Consider the following 24792-nt stretch of genomic DNA (forward strand, 5'->3'; position numbering starts at 1 on the left):
TACTGCCCCTTTAAGTCATTAATCTTAACTCATTTTGGCTTTCCTGTCTTGTTTTCCAGTGATTTCTTAGAAAACAGAAGGCCACTGGGCAAACACAGGGTCACTTTATTTGAGACTTAAGAAAATCAACTTAGAAATCACCCCAGGGCTTTGCCCTGTGCTCTCTGGAACCTCAACACGTTGAGTTTAACAAACATTTAAAAGAAGGTAGGAAAAAAATACAAAGAAAAACGGGGTTGTGGGGAGGAAAGAAAGGGGCAGAGACCACGGAACGGGGACTGAGAAAGGAAAGGAGGAAGGAAGGCCACAGGACATGAACTGCTGCACCATCCAGGCTTCTGAAGCCAGGGGTGTCCTGAGACACACCCGTGGCAGTTGGTTTATAAATGCTGCATTTCCTTTACTGGTCTATCAGAGAAAAGAGCGACCACACACCACTACTCCATCACTGTCCAAGCCCCGGGTGGAACATGTGACTGCCCTTTCTCTCCTCCTGGGGAAACATCGCAGAGTTCTAACTTTAGGGATCTGTTCTGTTTAGGCAAAACTCAAAAGCCGACACACAGTGCAACCATGTGGTACAGTCAACCCGCAGGCTTGCCCGAGAAATCACATCAGGTTGGCATTCCCCCCCAGGAAAACTACAGCCACAGGCCTGTCTCAGTTGGAAAACTCATTCCCTTTTACCTTCCACTCAAGGAAAACCCTGGTCACGGTCATGTGAAAATATTTTATAGGTATCCTTTAACAGCCTGTACACGTTGAAAACCAAAAACAATATTTGCTGTTTTGCCTTTGAGTCGTTAACAAAGCCTTTGTTTTAGATCCCCCTTCAGTGTGCAATAAGAGTTAATAATCAAATCCATCCCAACCCCCACAAATGTTAAACAAAAAGATAAAAGAAATGCAAATAGCTATTGTCATGGAAAGTTAAAGTACCTGTCTGTATTTTTACGTGAAAACTATTATCTCTATCAATCAAAATTTAAGAATACAATGGTGCTAATCACAGAAGGTGCTCATGGCGCCGCTTCTTTCCCCTCATAAAAAAAAGTATTTTTCCTCTTAAAAAAATGAGTATAAAAGTCATATACTTACAATTAGCTAGAATATTTGTAATTTTATCATTAAAAACCTTCAGCAATCCCACTGCTAATAAATGCTTCGAAGTCTCTAGACTGATTGGTACCCAAGAAGACCCAAGCCCTCGCATATTTTAATAGGGTTGATGGAATTTTATTTCAATTCTCCCAGTTTCCAACCTGCGGGGGAACAGCACACTCTTCTGTTGGAAGGAGTTACTCAGACCAAGGCGACAGTCAAGAGGGAGTAAAAGCGTGTTCTTTTAAACCCAATCCCTGCACCCAGCAAGAGCTTTACACAGGACAGGAACCTTGGAGGGTTCCCTTCATCTGTTTTGACAACTTGAATGAAAACGATAAACAGCCTGCCCTGAGAAGAAAGTAGAAGAGCCCCAAGTCGCCCAGGGTAAATCTAAGTCCAGCAACTGCTGAGCCGTTTTCTAATTCACTTAAAAAATTAAAAAAAAAAAAAGATTGCATTAGCCCCCTCAACGTGGTGCTTTCTAAAGACAGTCCAAGAACAAAAAGAAGCACCAGAGCTCAGAGTCAAACAAACAACCCAAGATTAGAATTCCTAGAACAAACACACAAGCCAGGGTGCCATTATGCAGAGGGACTGAGCCTGGATAGATGTCCCCTCCACCAGAGAGCCAAGGGGCTGTCGTTTCCCCCCCAAGCAAGATCAGATTTCCTTCCCTCTCCACTGCTTCTCTGAGCATCATGGCTAACATCTCATGTGTGCTATTAATATCAGTGAGGAGATGATTCGATTTTCACAGAAGAAAACCCCTCCGATCCCAGTGCAGACCTTCAGGGGAGGACCCTGGCCCCGTATTCACAATACAGTAGCTGAGTTTTGCCGCTTTCCTGCAGTTCAGCCGGCAGTTCAGCCTGGCACACTGTTTGAAGCCTCTCACCAGACAATGGCAGCTCTAGCTGCTGGATAGTTACAAAACTGGATTTGCTAGAACCAAGAATAGTCGAGCTGCGCTTGCCCTCTCTCTCTTTTTAAATTCCTTCCTGTCCCCAAGAGCCTCACACTACCAGTTTCAAAATCCAGCCGCTGGTTCCTAGCCCGTTGCTAACCGGCACCTGTACTAGTCTATTTCAAAGCAGCCAGCAAGTGTCAGCTGCCCCGGCGCCAGGACAGCTTTCAGCAAGCACTCAGAAGGGCGGTGAAGGGCCCTCTCAACATTTGCGAAATGAAACAAAAGTATCAGCTTGGCTTGGCACACACTTACCCATTCATGGTGAGGCAGCAGAGCTTTGGGGCAGGAGAGGCAGGTCTCTCACTAGACAGAACAAAGTTCAAGAGTTTGTAAGGGACACACTACAGGCAGTGGGAAGCCAGGTCCTGCAGGCTCTCAGGGTTCCCAGGCTGGCGGCAGGGTGAGGAAGGACTGAAGGTATGTAGGCTAAACACAACAAAGCCACTGCCTTACTCTAGATTAAATATGCAGGAAGAGGCCCCTTTGCATAAACACAAACACTCAGCAAATGAACAACTGGCTCAATCAGGCGCCCGCTGTGCCTTCTACCTATCCTCCCCTGACAAGAGACACTGGCTGTTCCAGGGACACCACTAAACTGGGAGATACACCTATGAATGGGATCTTGCTACGATAACAATTGAAATTAAATACGTTCATTAGCAATAAAGGATTCACTTGGGGGCGGGGGGACGGCACTGAGGGAAGAACTAATACTTGGATGTCCAGCTACTTCCAAAATGAGCTGGCACGTAACTCGCGCGGAGTTCTGCGGCCGGCTGTATTTCAATCTCCCATAATCAAGGAGGCTTTTAAAAAAGCTCATGGTTTAGACCCAGTCTAAGGTTATATTACACACTCCTCAAGGCAAATTTTGCATATGTTTATAAAAGACGCATATATATATATACACACATACATACACACACACACACACACGCACACGCACACACACGCATGCATATATCACGGCATATAGTCTCCTCCATGATACACATCTCTAGAAAAGGATACCAATAAACACACATGTGCAGAACACCACTTAACTGTTTCCTTTAGCTCACTAATCATTTAAGGAAAATAATTGGAGCTTTCCAAAAATACATCCCAAATGCCTGCTTTTCAAATGTCACCAATGCATGACCGCTCATTTAAAAACATTATCCAGATATTAGGAAGGATGCTTTTAAGTGAGTGGCCTCAGCTACTTATCACTTCAATTAAACAATGTAATTACAGTCAACAATTTTCTCCATTTCTGCAGTAAAATATGTCATACCTCAATGTAATTTGACTGTAGGACCCAGGGATGTAGCAAGAGGGAAAAACATATGAAGGCTAGAAATGTTCTACCGGTTTTGCCTCAGACTAAGGACTCAGCTTCTACTGGCCTCCTCCCCCGTGGTTCCAGCATCCTGCTGGTCTAAGTAACTTAATTATTACTCTTTTCTCTGTTTTGTTTTTCAGTTTTCAAATTACAAATTAAATGTGGGATTTTTAATTACACTGTTTCACAATAAAGGGCCATACATATTTTTCACATTTATTTATGTGGTCATGCTTGCACAGACCTAGGAGGTTAGAGAAAAACCAAAGAACGTGTAGGGTTTGGTTCTTTTGTGGCTGTAGTCGAACTCATGTCATCAAGCTTGGTGGAAGACATCTTTACCCACCGAGCCATCTTGCTAGCCGCCAATTACCTTTTAATGAATTTTACAGTATTAACTGATTTCAAATGACACATAAGAAAGACTATGTTAAATTACTGATTCCAAGCCACAGAGAAGCAATTCAGTGTCACAGCACTTGTCTATACTTTGTACTAAAAAGAGTAGAGCATGGATCCCTCCCAGCCTGAGAAGAAATCACCAACACCAGACGGATGGGGTTGTAACATCATTTGCTGCAAAAACTAAAGATCCACCCTTAAAAGAAAAAAAATTTAAAATATTAAAAACAAAAGCCTACTTTAAACATAAGACAATGGCAGCTACTGAAAGTAAAATAAAATAAAAATGATTCCCTGTACCCCCAAAAAACAAAGACTGGGTCCTGGAGAAGAGATAGACTTCTGCTCTGCTCCCTATTTTCCCTTGAAGTGACCTTCCTCAGCCACTGACCCCCATGGTTGATGCGAGTAAGACAGAGAACAGAAATACAATCCATCTATCACCGTGACGAAGGCCCTGCCCACCCTAGCATTGTTGCTGGCGACTATTTTGGCAGCTTGAATAGGTCGTTATACTTGCTGACTCCTCCACCGAGCACTGAGTAAGCTAATGGAAGAGTGGATGGTGGGATCCAGTATTAATGAGCTGCACCGTGTGAACCTGGATGACACTGAATATATTGTACAATTATAGGCAGCATCTGATTCCATAGGTATTAGATACTGTACTCTAAATTAATATTTTAATGAGGACAGTGAAAGAAAGACGACAACCCAGGTAAAAGATCCCCGCACAGGAGCTCCGCATAAGCTTACTGCTGGAAGGCTCTCAGACACGGGAGCCAACGACACAGACAGGGATTGGGACAGAAATCCGTATGCAAGTTCTGCAGGCTGAGTGACACGTACTGATGTAGAGTCAAAGATGTCATCCCCACACAGCTCTACTTGCTGTAACCTAGAGGGAACCAAGTGGGGAGGGTGGGGGGCATGGCAGCCAAGGCTCCAGAAAATAAACAGGGTGTACAGTTTCAAAGGCTCCAGACACAGGCTTTTCATTGTTCAAGCCAATTATCAGCGGAAAATAACAACAGCAGATGGATCTGGAGTCACTGACTTTTCATACGCACTTCTCTGGGCTGAACAGATGAAGAGATGGGAGAGCTATCTCAAAAGGCAAAACATCTCACAGTGAAAGAACTCCACAGTCCAGATGGGGACCTTCTAAGTCTGCCGACTATCTTCTTAACGCGGTGAGACAGACTTACAGCAACATTTCAAGAACCGATCAGATATGATGCCTACGACGGCTTCATTACTGAAACGGGTCGCCCAGGACTTGGGACTAAAAGTGAATTCAGTAAGGATGGAACTGTGGGTTTCCCTTTCGCTAGTCAGGGACTGTGGGTTCCCACTCAAACTAGCAACCAGTGCACCATGGGAAAACAAACCATCATCGGACCATGGAAAGAAAAACCAAGGACGTGCAAAGAATGTTAATTATCCAGAACCATTCCACCATGATGGGGACAGAGGAAAAAATGGCCCTGGAGTAATTTCTTATTAAAAGCCTTCTGTGATAAAATCTCATCCTTGGTAAATTATGACAGCATCTTAAACACCCTTCACCTCCTATGACTGCGAAAGGTACTTTGCTTTCAGTATAAAACAAACATAGATTTCTATATAAATTTCACATCAAAATATAAGGAGAGATAAACTTTCTAATCAATGCCGACCACACACTTGGGCAAAACTCATCAACCTGTATTAACCGATTCTCAATAAGTTGGACACCACCAAGTCAGGTTTGCGACAGAACCCTGTAGTAAATTATAGCCTGAGAACAAGCAGTAAGCACTGGGGACAGTGCAGTGCACATCCCCTCCAATATACTGCGTCTCCAATCTCTTTCCCATGCACTTCCGCCCATGAATCATCAATTCCGCACGCGTACTTTGCAGACCTCTCTCCCTGAATTGATGTAAAATATGGTTGAAGTCACCATGTTAAGAAAAAAGAAAAACCGATTCCTGTCACTATTTACCAACGCATTTAACGCTAAAAAAAAAAAAAGAATACTGTTATGAGCACACTGTTGACTTCACAAGTTCATAATATAAGTTTAGAAGAAAAAATATTACCCCCGCCCCAGCAAGGCTTTCCTTTCAAAGTGCCCTGACAAAAGTAAACTCGCGGCAGAGCACACAGGCACGAGGAAGAAAATATCGCCAAGGGCGAAATTCTGCAACTGCTTTAAGAAGCAAACAAGAACACAAAAGATATGTAATGCAGCCATCTGGCTCTCCTCATACTATATCAATGCCTCAACTTTATCCCCACCCCCTGAGCCCGCCCACACCCATGCCACAAACCAAATGGCTTTACTTATGTTTCCTGCACAGAGAATTTACACAAGGCGGCCAGGAGGCAAAGTTGACTTTATGTATTTTATGTATATATGTGTGTGTGTGTGTGTGTGTGTGTGTGTGTGTGTGTGTGTGTGTGTGTGTGTATTTCTGAATTCCCCCACTTCGGTAACATTGTTACCCTCACTATTCATAGTGGGACTTCTTGGAAAAACCTCTGAGAACTTCACTGTGATAATGTCATGGTCGTGTGAATCTAGGGGTTCAGTTTCAAGAAAGGCACTGTTCAGAAACTTTACCTCTGCCCTCTTGTGCTTTCTGCTTAGAAGCCGACCTCAGATATAAACATGTGGGAAAATGTTGCTGAACTTGTAATAATCAGAGCCTTTCCTTCTATGATACAAAACTGTGTGTTGTTCCCCTCCGATGGTAATTGGCATGGCTACCCTAACTCCAATCACCCCTCTTGTTAGGAATTCATATTCGACACAGTCTAAGAACGTTATTAAGCTCCTGTGTGTATGTACCACCTGAGTGGTCATTAAATAGGAGACAAACTCCACAGCTTCGACTATTTTCAAGTTCTCACACAGGTGCGTGGGTACACTACATTTATGAGATATTTCTATTTGTATGTCAAAAAATATGGTCAGGTAAAGTTACAGATGTGTTAAGAGATCCAGATGCGTCCAAAAGGTAGAAATTAAGACTTTAGATGAATACTTCAATATGAATAAAATCAACATATTAAATGCCTTCCACCATGGGCTAATAAGAAAGCAAGACAATAAAACAGGTTTCTCACCCCAGCCCTACCATGCTCCTAACTAGCAGCTGAACCTCCCAAGGGCAAGAACTGTCAGTAACTAGGTTCTCGATAGAGTCATGTTTGGTTCTGTTCTGGGTGTTTCTACAAACAGAGGGCCCCAGCCTGCGTGGCACTCACTGGTCATCTGTAGGACACACACAGTGAACCCAGCCACCGGATGAGGTATGCCAACTAATTGTTTAAGCCTGCACCAGTGTCTGGGCCACAGTTGGCAGACACAGCTCATGGCTGCCTACCAGACTCAGGCTAGCACAGCTGGAGCCTGGCAAAGAGCTCTAGGGAGCACATCTGGCTCTTAGTGGCTCCCATCTGCAGTGAAATGGATTTGCTTTGGTTTTTAGGTGAAGAACAGTGAACAGAAAAAGCAAGGGAATTCACCTTAACTGTGAATTTGGTTTGGAGATAAAATGTCCATACACCAACTACGTGAATGCAAGGGTACTATCTGACGCTCCCTTTGTATCCCAGGGGTAAGCAGCAGCTATCTGTGGGATGGGTCCAATGAAAACCAATGTTAACCAGGTCATGAGCCATATGGGAGCATGCCTGTACCTCACTCCAGCCCCTTTCTACCTCACTTTGATTACCCACTGACTAACAGTCCGGTGTACACAGAGAACAGAAGTGACTTCATAGCTAAATCTCATGAGAAGCTTGCTTATGCTCATGAATAAAGCCACCTGCCTTCCCTGCACGGACAGAAAGACTCCTAAGACTCCTTTCCTCAAAATAACTAAGTACTACATATCTTCCCTTTAGTGGTCCTTAAACTGTGAAACTCGGCAGAAATGTACCCCGAATGCCTGAGAGTATAACCTAGATTCTCGATCACCAGAGAAATGCCAAACGATGAGGCGGCTGTTCCTGGCACCTTCGCATCCCGTTTCCTTTCCCATGCCTCTTTTCCTGGTTCCCCTGACACCTGCAGATCTCAGTCCCTGTCTACACTGAACTCTGACCCAAAGGTCAGAACTCACTACCATCTCCCATGAGAACACTCAGAAATGCAAGCCTAAACCAGGTGTATCAGGCCAGCGCACATTCTCTTTACTCCTTAGCTAGAAATGCACTGACATTTTCAAAACGCTAGGTTAGCAAAAACATTAAAGAAATCGTCACCATACAGTTTCTCCAAATGACCCAGGAATGTGGTCAAAGAGGAAGGACCTATGATACACGCCTGGCACAGCCTTCCACACCACACAGGATTCTGTTTCTCCAGTACTAAAAGTAACAGTGCTGTAGGAATGGCTGACATGGGCAGGTGAAGAGAGGTACAAAGAAGCTTCTTCAAAGATAGCACTGCTCTTCCACATGTTTGAAACTGAGCCTCGGAGTTTCCACCACACACAGAAAGCTTAAGATAGTCATGGGGGAAGAGCACAGCACGCTACATCACCATGGAGTTGAAAGCAGGTTAAACAATGGCTACAATGTAAGAATACTAGAGAAAACCGAGGGACTACAAGAAACAAAGGCTGGAGGTGCACAGGGCCAATGTCTAGGCTCCCTAACTCCTCTTTGGACTGCCTCAAGGAAAACAAATACTATAGAAAATCATAGTGCCCAGAGGAGAGGAAACTAGAATTGTGTAGGCCATACCCTACACAAGGTTCATAAGCCCAAGGGCAAAACTCAGCTTAGCTGTTTCACTACCTTGGGGTCCCAAGCAAATCGTTTGAGTTCTCTGTCTCTCAGTGTGCCTGTCCATAAAATGGGCTAGAATTACAATCCACCATATGCTTTTGAGGAACAAATGTATTAACAAGAACAAAGGTCTGGTACTTCAAGAATGTTACTAGTAAAAGATCAGCCACTGATCAAGGTTAACTTAATTTAAAATTGTCTGTACTCCATTCTACAGTCGTTAATTATTTCAGGTCACCTACTGCACTTCAGGCTAGAAAGCGAAGCATGTGTGCTCACACGCCAAGGGCTAAGGGAAGTCAGAGTTCTCATTTTTACTTCCCAGCATTAGCCAAGGAGTCAGAGACCTCTATTTGGGTCTCTCCCACCTCAGGGGAGGCAATTTGGTAGCAAGAAAGGAGCTATGAGGGATGGCTAGAGAGTCTGCTTGTCCCCAAAATGACCCAAAATGACTTAGGGGAGCTCTTCAAAGGAGGCAGAACAGGGATCTGGTCTGGAACCCAAAGGCACTGAAACACATTTTCGTACATGTTTCAAGTCTGTGTGTGTAGATTCTGTTGCTGATTTAGGATCTTGAACAGTTTGTTTATTTTTTAAATGCCTTTCAGCTCACCTTTAATAACACGTTTCTTTGACTTGGCTGAACTGTGCCTCAGAAGACTTACAAGCGGGAATGTGGCAGGGTAAAAGGTTCAGGGCACTAATCCACACCTGGTCCACGTAAAAGAAGGGGGGTTAGGCTCATATTTTCCACACAGAAACAAGCCTTTTTATATAAACCAGTCTTTCATTTGACTGCTAAGGTACTGTGCACACCATTCAACCTTCCATGTGCCTTACCACAGAATTCTCTCCTAAGTCACACCATGAGGCTTGAGCATGATGGAGAAGATGGTGGTGATGGGGACAGTAATGGTGAGATGGTATTTGTGGTGATGACGGTAGTGCTCCTTGGAGAGGGAAGGGACAAGAGAAGAGGAACACAGGCCCACCTCAAAATAGGAAAATGAAGATGCACTTGATCAGAAATCCCTTCACCAAGTTTTGCTGGTAACAAACAACTATTATATACATATACATACACATACACATATACATACATGCACATACACATATACATATAATATGCATACACGTACACATACACATTCACATATACATACACATTCATATTCACACACACATACACATACACAGAAGTGATTTGGGATGAAATAAGAAAATGCCCTAATTTTTATGCGAATAAACCAGACTCTTTCTGTAAAATTTTATCTCAGACATTTAAGCACAGATGAGGGAGAAGTCTCACAGAGAAGAACAGAGAGCACTGTAGGGTTGAAAGGCACCTCTGTGGGTGCAGTCAAGCTACTTCGTGTGGCCACAGACTGTGCAAGTTGTAGGAACTCTAACACCAAGAATAGGCTTAACAGTCCCTGACACCAAACACACAGAAAAGCAATATCCAGAGACCAGTCCCTGGAAATGGCAGCTGAGGAAGCAGGGCATTTAGGAATACAGCCCTTTCAACCAGAGAGCTCAGAGAATGGAGGGGGGAGTCACAGATGTGACAAAGACTGTATCAGGCCTGTGCAAGTAAGGCAACGACCTTCAAAGTTGCTCACTTCTATTCTCTAAGAATCCGTACTTTTCTCTCACTTTGCTCCCAAGAAAACTCTTCTTGATACTGGTGTGAGGTAGAGTAGGAGTTATGATCCATCCCTTCCCTAAGAGCCAACAGAGAAGGGCAGAAGATTCCCCTGGAAGGTAAGAGAAGGGTTCTGCTCTGAGACCCAGCAAGAAACCCAGGTGGGGGAAGAGGCCCCTCCTCCATCAAGCTCCTTGTGGGTGACAGAGATGAGTCTTAGTTGTGTGTAGTTTTCTTTTGAGAAGTCAAGAACGACAACACAGCAAAGCAATTCTCTGAGTGAAATCCCGAGCACTGAGAAATACGAACAATGCGTGCGCTTGGCATTTGCCACGGAAATCCTAACAGCTCGAACATTCTATGCTGCTCTCAGAATCAGCTCTGAGAATGAGCCTTTCTCAACCGGACACCTTCTACTTGCGCAGCACGGAACGCACAGGACGGGGACAGTCCCCGCTATGGCTGCTTCCGTCAACCTCCAGGGCCTTCTAGGCCACCAAGACTCAAAAGTCACTCACACGTTTTGCCGGGTGCCATGACGTCACACTGCCACTTGATCAGGTGTGTGGTGGCACGTGGTATGAATAAATAGCCACAGCCTCGCATTAAATGAGAATTTGCGAGGGCAGATCTCGAAGACAAAGACGTTTCTATATAGAAATGTGAACTAAGAGTTTAAGTAAATGGGGGGCGGGGGGAGTTCTAAAGTACCAACATAAACTATATTTAATAGCAACAAAAAATATTTTCCTTTTGGGGAAAGAATTTGGGCTTCTCAAAGCTACTGCCTTTCACATGACTGGATACATCATGGGTGAATTCTTTCATTCCTTAAACACAGATGTGAACACCCCACCAAAAAAAAATTCTCCCTCAGAAGGGTTAGGGTTTTTTTTTTAATTAATCTTCCTTCAAATATAGTACTCAACTAAGAAGCTATTTTGGTATTCCATTGTTATTTCCTTAAGCACCGAATATTACACATCCCAAAGACCATATGTTTCCAAAGAAGAAGAAGAAAGAAAAAAAAAAAAAAAAGCCTAGACCTAATACACAATGAAAAGTAAATCTAAAGCAGCCTTCTGGTCTGACATGAGTGCATAAAAGCGATGTGAGCAAGAACAGCTAAGTTTACATACTTTTCATTCACAACTGCTGCTCCAAAACCACAATACCTTTAAAACGACATTTTAAGGAAACAGATACAGCGCGGCTTTAGTCCCGGCGAGATGGTGCAAACACTGAATTAAAGGAGCTTTTCTTTTCGAGCAAGTAACCCTGAGAACGGGCACAGTTTAAAAGAAAAGAGTGACTCACTTTAAAAATAACCGAAGGATAAACACCGAGAATCACAATACAATCTACCTCACGGGATTTTATTTTCTTTCCTTTTCCCTTTAAAAGCACCGAGATTCAGATGCCTAAACACAACTTCAGGGATGGGGGAAGGAGTTCTCTCTTCTCGGTTAATATTTCACAGGGTGCTAAGGACTTCTCGGAGGGGATCTCTGGGCTTCTTCCGGTGGCGAGGCACACAAGAGGCCCCTATCTCAGTAAGAGAGGCAGGCTCTTCCCTTGAATAAACGAAAATAACATACAATTAAATCAGATTCAATTAATAAATTACTTCAGTGGACCTCGAAGGCCAAGTCCTATTTAATTACATGATTTAAAAAATATTTGCACATCGCAATCACTCCGAAATCGGCTTTGAGGTTTCGTCATACACACTTAACACTTGAGTTAGAGAGCAAATTTATCTAATAAATGCAAGCCTAAATGCTAGAGGCCGCAGCACTCAAACTGCAAAATCACTTAGCACACCCTCACGGAAAGCAAATAAACTTCGCCAGTATTTAGAGGGAGGCTGCTGTTGAATGTCAGGAAAGGCTGGCTTGGCTTTTTTGTGTTTTTTCTCTCATGTGCCGCTTGTAAATCTGACCGTTCCGAGAGGTGATTAGAACACAGCTAATGGACGAAATGGATCCAGTTAAAGATAACGGGAAGATACAGTAAGGTGGGAGATGTCAAGGACTCGGTAGTAAAAAGCTCTTCGGAGCGAGAAAGAGTGAAACAAAGAGAAGTGGTGTCCACTCCCCATCACTCTCTCCATGGAATACCAAAATATACCGTAAATTAACATGGTTCCTGGGGGCGGAGAGGCGTTCCATTAGGAAGGCACACACAAATCTAGGGATGAGGAGGATGGCCATAAAAAGGCTAGAATTACAGACACCCCAAGGAGAAGAGGGCAGAAACATTTCAAAATTACTATATTCCCTAGGGTTGATGGGGGCAGGAGGTGGCAAGCTGGCAAGGTAGCCAGGGTAGAATTTTCTAGAAGACTACTGGACAGCCTGGGTACCATGATTTGCTTTCCGTTCACATTCTGATAGGTTGACACAACCACTACATGGTTTACACCCATAACCAACTCAGGGCTTTTACAGCAATGTTGACTCTCCCTACTGCCAAAAGCCTGAGAAGCACAAGACAGAGGTGATGGTGCTGCTGCTGTCGGTGGCAGGAGAGGTAGCACACATCTTTACTCATAGCACTTGGAAGGCAGAGGCAGGCAGAACACTGAGTTCCAGGACAGAGAAATCCTACCAAGAAAAACAAAACAAAACAAAGTAATGGAAGGATTTGTTGGGTGTAATCTCCCTTGTTTTACTGACCTGTTTCTAGAAGATTCCATGCTTACTTCTTTAAAAAGCTCATAAAGTTATGAAACTTAACAATTTTTAGTAAGGTTTAAGTAAGAGAGTTTGATATAACTCTGTAATAGTTGCCCAGCTCTGAGATTAAATAATATCTCAATCCCACAGCACCCTCTCACCTTGTAGAAAAGTCTTTGTCAATATGTCCATGTATATCTACCCAGATAATGTGTGCATGCACATACATGTGTACACTGAGCCAACAGGGCACAACTGGAGGTCTTGCTCAATAGACACGCCTTTCGTATTGGTAAGTTTTTTTTTTTGTTGGTTTTGTTAATAAAGGGGGTCCTTGGAGATCGAACTCTGACCTTCGTGCTTTCCCAGAAAGAATTTTACTAAATGGTGCAATGTCCTAATCCCACTTTTAGAAATTTCTGGAAAGAGTTAGTTGCCTCTATTCCCTAACTCAACCTATTCAGTACCTACAACCATTCAGCTCTCAGTGTGTCACCCATCCCTGCTTCTCAGTTGTCAGACTCTTTAGGTCATGCTGATGTACTCTATTCAGCAGAGTTGATAAAACAGTCCTCATCTCTAATGGTCTCCCTATGACAGGGTTTCTCCGTCATCTCTTACCTTCTTCAGCAACCCCATTTACATTCTCTTTCTTCCACAGGCTTTCCCTCAGTGAACACTACCATAACCACCCAATGAAGGCAGCCAATCACTGTAGGTCTTCGAACTTCACACATTCAATAGCATCAGTTCCATTCACTTCCCTGTCTTCGGAACTTGTCTGCTATTTCAATGTCTTTTGGAAAGGGACTTAAAAGTACTCTGTAGATAAGTCTTCTCCATTATGCCAAGCTTCTCATTATATTGGCTAGCATCAGCACCATGTGTGGTGGCCATTATGAAGACTGCATGACAAATATTGCTGAATAGAGCCATGTTCTTATAGATAGCAGCCACACCAAAAGAGGTAGCTGACTTATGTCAACCAGATCTCTGCTTCATAATCTCGAGGGCACCTTTGTCACCAGGGACCAGGTGAACACCACACTGCGGTCTTTCAATCAGTCAGCCCCTACAGTGGAATGGTGGTGGGCCTTCAGGACATGGAGCTTGGTGGTATATAGTTTGTGTGCTCTTCTCCATCAGAAACAGCGTCCCACACCATGGTCTACTGTGGATGCACAGACATGGTGGCTGCCAGGCATAGATAGTCATTTCTCTTCTCCATTTCATTTGAGACTCACAGGCCTATTACATTCTTCACCAAGATACCTTACTTCCTTACTACTACATCATCTCCCCTAAAGCCACCCATCTGAAAAACAAACAAATCCTGTAAACCAAAGACTTCAAAACTCATACCATCCTGAAATAGCTTCTCTAAAGCATTCTATATTATCAATCTTAGAGTACTCCATACTTTATATTGTTTCAGAGTAGAGTATTTTTAAAAAGTAATAATGAGTCTCTCTTTTTTTTTTAAGATTTACTTATTTATTATATATAACTGCACTGTAGCTGTCTTCAGACACACCAGAAGAGGGCATCAGATCCCATTACAGATGGTTGTGAGCCACCATGTGGTTGCTGGGATTTGAACTCAGGACCTCTAGAAGAGCAGTCAGTGCTCTTAACCACTGAGCCATCTCTCCAACCCCCACCTTCACTCTACAGCCCACTCGAACTTACTCATTTTTATGTGCATTTTGCCTGTATATATGTAAGTCCACCATGTGCATACCTGATGCCCACAGAACAAGAAAGGTGTTAGCTACCTTGTAGGTACTGGAAAATGTATCTGGGAGTTCTATAAGTACAGCAAGTACCCTTAATTAGTGAGCTATCTTTCTGGTCTCTGACATTACCATACACAATATCGAATGCATGTACCATATTGGCTTAAATAGTTCTTAGTTTCCTAAATGGAAGAAGATAGCTGAAATGTCCAGAGGCACTTTGAAGATCAACATATTAGCAGAACCTCTTTGTGACTCTCTCAAGGTCTATTCCATCATCAGTAGATACTCACAGACACACAGTAAGCTCTCATCTCCAGGCTATACACAGGTCCAGCCTATCATCACACACTTTGCCTCCTTTGACTAGATTAAGTCTACCTGCCCCATGTAACCTTGCTGTAAATGTCCCTCTTTCCCAGAAGCCCCCCATAGCAGTGCATTAAATCAGTGTCCCTTTGACGGTTTAATAGCGGTGGCACTCATGTGTGCAGGAATGATTCCATTTCACATCATCAGTGGTGTGTCTCCTCATATCCTGCACGCTCAGTTTGTAGAAGACGCTTCACAAACCACAATGAACAGCCCTGAAGGATTCTAGTAAACAAAATTAACACCAATTTTCTTTCTTTGGTTCCTCTATAAAATGAACTCTCCCCATCCTTGGGCTCTTCCCCTCCAACGTTCAACAGAGTGCAGTCAAGCAGATCATGTCTGCAATAGTATTTGTTCATGCCTCTGAAGATAGAAGAAATGGATCCTGGCTGATATTTATGTGAATGGCTGAGATAGACTTTGAACAGAACTCCCTACACTGCCTTGAAGTAAAACCACCTTATTGTTCCTAACACGGGGCCGGGGAAATAGAATGAGCGGGGAAGCTATAAGAATTTAATCTAATTGACTTTTTATAAATACCAATTGAGATTCGCTATGCACCAAAAATGTAATTACCCTCCCTCTACTAACAGCACCCTAATTTAAACTTTGGACCCCCTCCCTCCCCATTTTCCGGTTATATGACAACTTTGCATTAAGATCTAGATGAGCTGTAATGCCATTCCTTCTGTTCTGTGGTCTGCTTAACTTCAGCTTTAATAACACCATCATATGCCCTCCCCTCCAGCCACTCAAACTTTACTTGACCGACAGTCTCCAAAGCCATGAGAGGAAAGAGCTGTTCCGGACCACACCGGGATCCTCTAATCTTTGGCAGTTCTGGTAATGCTGTCGAACCAAGGATGCTGCTGTCAGTCAGAGGCAGCTACACTTAGATGACTGCATCTCTCAAGTTACCAAAATGTGCAAGCCAACCTCTTGCAACAGCCATGTGGGCTCTACACAGAGATCAGAGTCAAACACAGGAGAGGAAAGGAGATGTTTTCAGTCCAACTGAAGGCAACGGGTGGATGTACTCTAATCTGATTTCCTGAGGCGATGATCCTCGTTTTATCTCTGGGATCGTTGATGTCTTTATCACATCAATGGTGGTATAAGAAGATTCATGTGAGGGTCTAATATGGCAGTGTGTTTTCCACTTTTAAGATGTACATGCATTGTGATGCAGACGTCTGTGATAAGAGAAGGTAACTTTTTCCCTTTACAATAAAAGCGTACAATATCCATACCTCAAACACAGACTCCAGCCACTTCAGCCTAGGAATTGCTGGAAATACAGGTAGGAGCTACAACATCCACTCCTATACCAGCCAGTCATTCAGTCAGCCATTTACCCAGTATTTAGTAAACATCTTTTTGGAGTAAGACTGACTCTTGATCTCTGCCCTAGAATAGCTCAGAATTAAGACTTGGAATGGTCAAAGTACGAGTCAGTAGCTATGCTTAAATTATTTCAAACCAGGACAAGCTAAAAACTTGGCTCCTGTTAAGGTGACAGAGCCTTCTGAGTTAAGGTGAGCAGCCAGCATAGCGGACAGTATTGGTATAGGAGTTGTTCAACCCTCCACAGAGTTTTACCTCAGCTCCAACCCAGAGGACACACTGTAAAGAACAAGTAGAACCACCTTAAACCTTGTAAGTGCTTAGCTGGTGGCAGGGAGGATTCCCTAGTGGAAGGAGCATCCTTCAAACGTTTTATTTTTGCCAGGTGGCAAGGGGAATCCAGGGAGGGTCAAACACACACAACGGGATGTTCCAAGTTATGGAGGTAAATTACCAGAACAAAGGAGCTGCCAATCAATACATGGGGAAGCAGAGGCCAGAGATAAATTTGGTGGAGGGGTTAGGACCAATTATAAGACAGCACAAATTTAACCAAGATCCGGACTTGACTCAAGAAACAGGGACAGGGAAGGGTGACTCTCGGATGTGTTCAACAGAGGGCTAACCATGCTGACAATGTTGAGCAGAGGCTGTCAACTCTGGAGAGAGACATGAGAACTCCTCTATATAGCTTAGAAAAAATGCTGATGGCACAGCCCTTACAGCGACTGAATTAAATCTGTTTCTGGGCATGAGGCCCAGAGCTCAGTAAGTTTCAAAATCTCAAAGCGACAGGGTACAGTTGGGGTTGAGAACCAATGCAGATGACAAATAAAAAGGACAGAGGCTAAGCCAGAACGAAGAGGTGCAGGAAGGGCGGACAGCAGAGGTGCGGCCAAGAGGTCATGGTACCCCCCATTCAGTACACATGAAAGGAAGACAATGGCAAGCAAAGGCAGCAGCCAGCAGAGGTTCCTAAGACAAAGCAAATGTGAGGTGGAGCATGGACCACAAGGCTGGAGAGGGAGACAAGGTCAGAGAGAGAGCTCAGGGGGTGAAAGTCTGTCCAAACAAACAAACAAACAAACAAAAACAACAACAACAACAAAACCAGTTTAATCCCCACAGAGGAAGAAGAGAATTGGCCCTTGTCCTCTGATCCCTACATCCCTGGCATGGCATGAACATACCCATACAGTAAGAAAAGAAAAGGTAAAATAGAATCTACTGCTACTCTGTGGCAGTGTTAACTCAGATCAGGAAAACTGGAATTTAGAGGGACAGATCCAACCAGGTGAGTTTTAGAGGTGTCTCCCACTGCTTCCCTCACAGCATCTGCTAGAAAGGTCCAGGAAGCTGGAAAGGCTGGAGCTTGAACCGCTTTGATTACCACGCTTGGATTTTATTTTTAATTTAGGATAGTTACACATACATAATCAGTTATCTGTAGGTTGGTACCCAAAGATAAAGCAGAAACTCAAGTGTCAGTCACTTACACCCAGTCAGATGGAAACTGAATATGGTGTTTTTAGGAAGCTCAACTCGGGACCTGTCACCTCACTCAGGTTAGGTGCAGTACAGTCTACTTGTGGTTTCTAGTGAACACTGAAAACCATTCTGATTTTGAACCATTTGGGGTTTCATGCTTCAAGATTAAAGATGCTCAACCTGGATTACGCTGGACTGTGTTTGGAGAAGGTAAGACCCAAGAGGAAGGCACGGAACAGTTTTCGTCCTTAAAGCTTCAGCCTATGGGAACAACAGCGATGACATCCACTTTGAAGTTCTGTTCTATTCCCACGGAGTCCATACTCTGCCTTAATGACTTCTCTGGGTGGCCCTGTCAGTAGACACAGGGCGGGGCTCGAGAATCTGGTACTAGCTGCACTGTCTGAAAGGATCACTGTACTCTCTGGGTTTCAACCTCTTAACAGCAAAAAGAAAACCTCAAACTGCAGTGCGACTCCACCGTGAGCATTCTGTAACATGTCCCAGGAGCAGAAATTCTACATACACTGCACCCACACTGGGGAGAGAGCTCTGTGGGTAAAGTGCTGGCCATTCAGGCTTGGGGATCTGAGTTCAATTCCTAGCATCCTAAAACATAACAGGGTTGGAAAGATGGCTCAGTTAAGAACAAGCACGAACTTCTCTTGCACGGAAACAGAATTTAATTGCCAGACTCATGCTGGGCAGTCTGCTAGTTACTTCTCTGGGACAAAACACCATGACCAAGGCAACTTAGAAAAGAAAGGGTTAATTTGGGCTATGGTTCCAGAGGGATAGGAGTTAATCACAGTGAGGAAGTGGAGCAGCAGTGGGAAGTCATGGCCGATAGAGCAGCAAGCTGAGAACTCATATCTTAAACCACAAACAGGAAGCAAAGAAAGTGTCCTGGGAATGGCTGAAGGCTTTGAAATGTCAAAGTCTGCTCCCAGTGACATAGGTCCCTAGCGACTCCAAACCTCCTTAACCTCTCAAACAGCACCACACGAGGAGCCAATGGCTCGACGGCCTTGAACTATGGGGGACTTCTCATCAGACCACTACAGATGGCTCATGACTGCAAGTCACTTGTGCGTCAGAGCACTCAGTCCCCTCTTCTGGCCTTCATGAGCACTGAAGTCATAAGCACATAGCCATACAGATACGCACATACACATAATCCAAAATAAAACACATCTTGAAAAGCCAAAACAAAAAAGCCAGGCAGGCATGATGACTGAAATTTTAATCCAAATCCATCTCCCCAAGATGGAGAAAGAGAGATCTTGGGGTTCATTTGCCAGCTAGCCATCCCTAATATGCAAGGTCCAAGACAATAAAAGATCCTGTCCCAAAAAAGCCCAGAGCTAATGGTTCCTTAGTTGAAAGGCAACAGAGGTTATCTTTTGGCATCTATATGCATGCATGCATACATACATACATACATACATACATACATGATGTGCCTATACACACACACATACTCATACACACATACTCATAAGTGAATTATTCATACAATACATAATTTTATTTCTCTCAGGGAAATAAAGTTATATCCAAGTATTGCTTTATGCCTGTAGAAATATATATAGAGAGAGAGATAGAGAGAGCGAGCAAGCGAGGAGAGGGGAGAGAGGAGAGAGAGAGAGAGAGAGAGAGAGAGAGAGAGAGAGAGAGTGAAATTATATACAGATTTCAAATTTTTCATGTTTTACTTCCTTTTGCCTTAAAGAATGCCATGGGACACATTCCACATACAATTTAGCTTTGAAGACAGAAAGGCTCGCAATACTAGGGCTCAGAGGGCAGAGGTCGCAGCAATGATCAGAGCAGCCCAGAGAAGAACATCAAATTCCAGACCAGGCAGCAGCCAAGGATGCAGCCACTGCTCGGCTTCAGGCCACCGCTACCTTTGGAGGACACAAGCTGGGGCTGCCCCACTTTATTCAGAATGGCTTTGAATGTGGGAGAACTGCCCGGGAACTATATGCGCAGTTAAAGAGCAGGAAAGTAAATAAAAGTATCAGCAAAAGTTGTGCAGTCCAAGCCCAACAGGTCTGAGACTGTCAGTTTGCACAATGCCCCATGCATGTCATGCTTCTGTGGTTTTTAAGCCTTTAAAGCATGACACATGCGTAAAATAGGAAGGAGTCCCCCTTTGTTCCCGGCAGTCTGACCACTGGGTTCAGCACGAGCCAAAGCTGCCTTCATACTGCATGCCTCCAAGGAAATCACCTAGACGACACATTACTTTGGAGGAAACATCTGAGGAGTTTGAGTCGGGAGAGCACCTGATAAATGAATTCTCTGTGTACCAGATATCAGGTGCACTTTCACGGCTGGTGATAAAACTCGTTGGTTTTTGTTCTGCTGATAGCCGCCCTATCTCTCAGCCTCCCAGCATTCAAATAAGAAAAATGAGCATTTGGTATAGTCAAGATCACTCTTTCTTCCTTTCAAACAGGAAAAAACCCTCTCCCTCCCTCCCTCCCTCTCTCCCTCCCTCCCCTTCTTTCTTTCTTCACCAAGAAGTAAACACTTTGGCAGGCATGTGGAGACGGAAGGGGCCAAAAGCACATGAAATACACAATTCCTTAATCTTCAAAGCACAGTGAAATGCTATCTTCTGCTACTAGACCATGGTAAGACAAGGGCTTTGGTGCAAAGAAACTGTCCTGTGAGTAGACTCAGAGGAACTCTGAGTCTGGATGAAAAGAAGCCTGGATGAAATTATCAATCCATGAATAATTTCAGTGCGAGGTAAAGCCATCATAAGTCAAACCCATTGTAGGCTGGAAGTGCTTTGAACCCATCTCATTAACCGACGCACAGTCCATGTGCTATCAGGGGTGTCTCCTTGTCCGGCAGCTCCTCTGTACTGAGGACAAGATCACACAGCGTACCTCAAGTGTGAGGGAAGATCAGGAGCAAGACCAGGAGGCTGGTTTCCAACTGAACACAGATCGCTCGTGCCTGCACTGGAAGGATGGAAAATCTCAAGTTAAATGTCATTAAGTGGTAGGGGCCAGAAAACCCCAGAGCCACCTAACTTGGCTCCTGCTGCTGTGACCTAAGGACAGAGCTGAGGCAGGCATCCTTGTCCTTACCGTGTACCTTTTAGCTCAGAGGTGTCTCTGGGAGGGAAGGAAGGCTGTTTGGAGAGAGGAATGGAGGGGAGGGAGGGAAGGAGGAAGGGAGGGAAGAAGGGAAGGAGGGAGAGGGAAGGAAGGAGGAAGGGGGAGTGAGGGAAAGCTTCTGGCTGGCTACTCAAGCACAGGACTTAAGCTTTTCTATGCAAACACTGTAAAAACTTCCTGCTCCAAAGGATCCACCAGAAGAAAGGCTTTTCTTCACACTCACTGGCTGGATGGTTTAGGCCAGTAAATAACCTTTCAGCAAGTACCTAGACCCCAACAACAGCTTCAGTGAAGAAAGAACACAACGGGTGTAGAAGGCAGGAGAGATGGTGCACAATCAAATGGCACAGAAGGCTCAAGAGGAGCCATACGATACTATACAATACACAAGGAAAGGGGAGGGGGAAAGGCAGGTACTGAACTGCAATGAGTAACATCAGACGAAGCAAAAGGTCAATGTGAAAGTATGTCAGGCCCAGTGTTGTAACCTTCTTATTCCCATTCAGTAGATGGGGAAAACCCAGTAAGGTGGGAAGTTACACAGCTTAAAAGATACATTCTTCTTTCAATTCTAAGATCCAATGCCTCTTGACCCCATCTGACTGTGTCTTACAAAGTTCGAGAACACAATGCAATCAATAGTGAACCGAACGAAGTATTGGTAAACAACCATCCCCAGCTCGGAGCAGCAAGGACACCTTCATGCCTGCCTATGACAAAGAGACTGGAGGCAGACATGAGGGGCCAATGTAAACAAAGTCTGAGCAAGAGGAGCCCCCTCCAAAGAGGGGGCAAGGAAGCGGACCTGAGGCAGACTCCTCTCACCCACTCGCTCTGTTGGGAACCAGGTGCAACAGCCGTGAACTGATTGCAAACACGGACTTGCACAGGTCAGGCAATCGGACAGTCCCAGCAGAGGACACAGACTGAGCCAATGACTTATGACTGGGACTTTCTCCTCTCATCCGAGCATGCATGCATGTATGGTATGTGTTTAAAGATGGCAACTTGTCTTGGAACCTCAAAGTATCTCTAATCCAAAAGATAATTTATATTTTGGCTAATTGTGAGCACATTTAAAAATCAGAGGAACAAGTCTGTATTTTTATTACTCCTGAAGGGTAATGTCAAAGACTGATAACTCCCTTATCTCCTCATATGTGGCATTAGGTCAAGAAAGTACCTGTCACACTATCAAATAAGACTGGACTGGTGGGGCTGGGGAGATGGCCCAGTGGGGTAAGAACACTGAGTACAACTGAGAAGATCTGAGTTCAAATCCGAAGCACCCACGTGATGAGCCAGGTGAGGCCTCCTGGGCCCTGTCACCCACTGCTGTGGGGAAGACAATGAGATCTCCAGGACTTGCCCCCCAGCCATGTAATTCCAGGTTCAGCAACAGACTCTGCATTGAGTGACAAAGTAGGACACTCGAGGCTCCTGCTCCCCTTCTGACCTCCCTATGTATATATAGCCATGAGTCCCCTCATGTACCCCCCAATATACACTTTCGTACACACACAATTTTCTAAAAAGCACACTAGAAAGTTGATCCACTAATGGCAGAAACCCCAAAGGTGTTTTTTATTGATGAGCAGAGAGGTGCAGCACAGCAGTGGACTGAAGTATGGTGCACCATGAGAGCATGGCCGGCCAGGATCCTGACAGAGGAAGGATGTTCTCACTGTCTAAACATCACCTGTGACCATGAAGAACCCTGTGCTGTTTCCACTAGAAACCTAGCTACCTTCCCACTTTTGGAGGCTGACCACTTTCTGCTCACAGCACTTGTCTAATGCAAGACACCCAGAGGAGCATGGAGAAACTTTAAGTGGAAGGCCTATCACTCTTCTCAGAATGCTTCTTAACATGCTACTGTTTGCCAGAGCTCAGGCTGAGACAGGGAAGATACACACAACTACGTCTACTGACCACTGTGCGAGCAAGCACACAGACACACCTGCACAGCATATGACTAAAGGCTGACATATTCCCCTTCCAAATAGGCTTAGGGCAATGGCTCCTCTTTACAAAGCCTAAAGACCCAGGATACCTGTGGTCCTTCCTACAACATGTGTGTCTGCTAGCATGGGACTCATTGGTGGGAAAAATCTACTAGACAAAGAATCACAGCACCTCTTGATAAGAGAGAGAAGGACTCAAGGGAATAGAAGTTAGTCATTATCTTTCAAGAAGACAGGTCATGTGGACAGGAATAGACTACAGCCCAGAAGAGAGAACTCTGTGAAGGTAGAAACACCATCCAAATTACAACTCCCTGGAAAAGTCAACAGCAAACTAGGTTAAATGAAAAGACAGTTGTAGCAAAGGAAAAAAGAAACAGCAGGCTTCTTTAGACAATGGGAACACACACTGGAAAGATGCACACTTTATGTCTATAATCCAGAATCTACAGACAACCCTCAAACACACGAAGAACAGGGTAGGACACAGACCTAGAGGAGCAATATGTCAGACTTAGGTGAACTGAGAACTAGGGCATGAAGAGCAAATGTAGCAGGCACAGTGGCCCATGACTGCACTTTCAGCTTTCAACAATAGGAGGCAAGAGGCTTCCCAAGTCCATGGCCAGCCTGAGCTACATAGTAAAATCCTTAACAACACAAGAGTCTAATTTAGATAATTGGGGGGTGGGGGTGGGGGCGATATAAACCACAAGTCCATTAGGGAAGAAGAGAAAACACAAAAGAACAATGACTTCAAAGAACTAGAAAGTTAAAATTGGCAATGTCTTCACTAATATCTTTTTTTTTTTTTTTATAATTCTGTGATAAGACACTGCTACCAAAAGCAACCTAAGGATTTATTAGACTAACTCTTCCACATCTCACTCCGTCATCAAGGGACATCAGAGCAGGAACTGAAGCAGAGGCCACAGAAGAGTGAAGCTTATGGCTTGAGCCACATGGTTTACCCAGTCTGCTTTCTTATATACCGAGGACCACCGGCCCAGGGGAGGTACCACTGCAATGGGCTGGACCACCCCACATCCCTCTAATTTAGAAAATGTTGCATGGGCTTGACCACAGACAAGCTGGCAGGGGTAATTTTTCAGTTGAGCTTCTCTCTTCCCCCATGATTCTACCCTGTGTCAAACTGACATAAAAACTAGCCAGTGCAAAAACAAACAAAACAAAACAAAAAGAGAAAACCATTAACAACAAAACAACCAAAAAAAATACCACCAACAACCCCATCAGGTAAAAAACAACAAAACGAAAAGCAAGCAAACCTAAAGAAATGAAGATGAGAACTGAAGGAAATAAACCATATATTAAATGTAGATAAGGTCTAACACGGAGACAATAAAAATCTCTGAGTAAGCTAGCAAAGGACGGAAATCATCCAGATACTAAAAATTAAAATGTAAAGAAACGAGGCCTGCTGTGCTGGTGCATCTGTACTGCAAGCACTCTAGTTAGGAGCTCAGTCAGGAAGGTATGTCAGGAGAACAGGGGCAAGTGTGAAGTAGGCAAGGCCTAGACAGTGAGTCCAAGGTCCCCCAAGACTACACAAAGGCAGCCACCCACAAAAGGGAGGAAAAGGTGTTCCTAAAATCATAAGAAATCAGAACCACAGAGAGTGTGCACTCCCTCATACATGCACACACACACACACAGGAGAGGGTGGAGTGATATATATTTTATTAAATATATTACAAACACACACACACACATATTTTATAAACAAAAAAATCTCCCATGTACTCAGAGATGGCCTCAAACTCATATGTAGTTAAGGGTGATCCCCTTACTCTACCTCTCAAGTGTTGACATGCTT

The 24792-nt window shown here is 44.2% G+C and overlaps 1 protein-coding gene across 19 annotated transcripts in view; it reads right to left on the minus strand.

The window, feature by feature from the left end:
* The window catches only part of Foxp1 (forkhead box P1), a 595264-nt gene that overhangs the window by 335945 nt on the left and 234527 nt on the right, over positions 1-24792 (minus strand). For 9 of the 19 annotated variants that reach the window (XM_087656768.1, XM_087656773.1, XM_087656761.1 and 6 more), the window contains exon 4: positions 20758-20832. The gene's annotated coding sequence lies outside the window, so the exon portion shown is untranslated. 19 annotated transcript variants of the gene reach the window in all.

This window comes from Rattus norvegicus, chromosome 4 (assembly GCF_021556685.1).
Source record: "Rattus norvegicus strain SHRSP/BbbUtx chromosome 4, alternate assembly SHRSP_T2T, whole genome shotgun sequence".
Classification (NCBI taxonomy): Eukaryota; Metazoa; Chordata; class Mammalia; order Rodentia; family Muridae; genus Rattus; species Rattus norvegicus.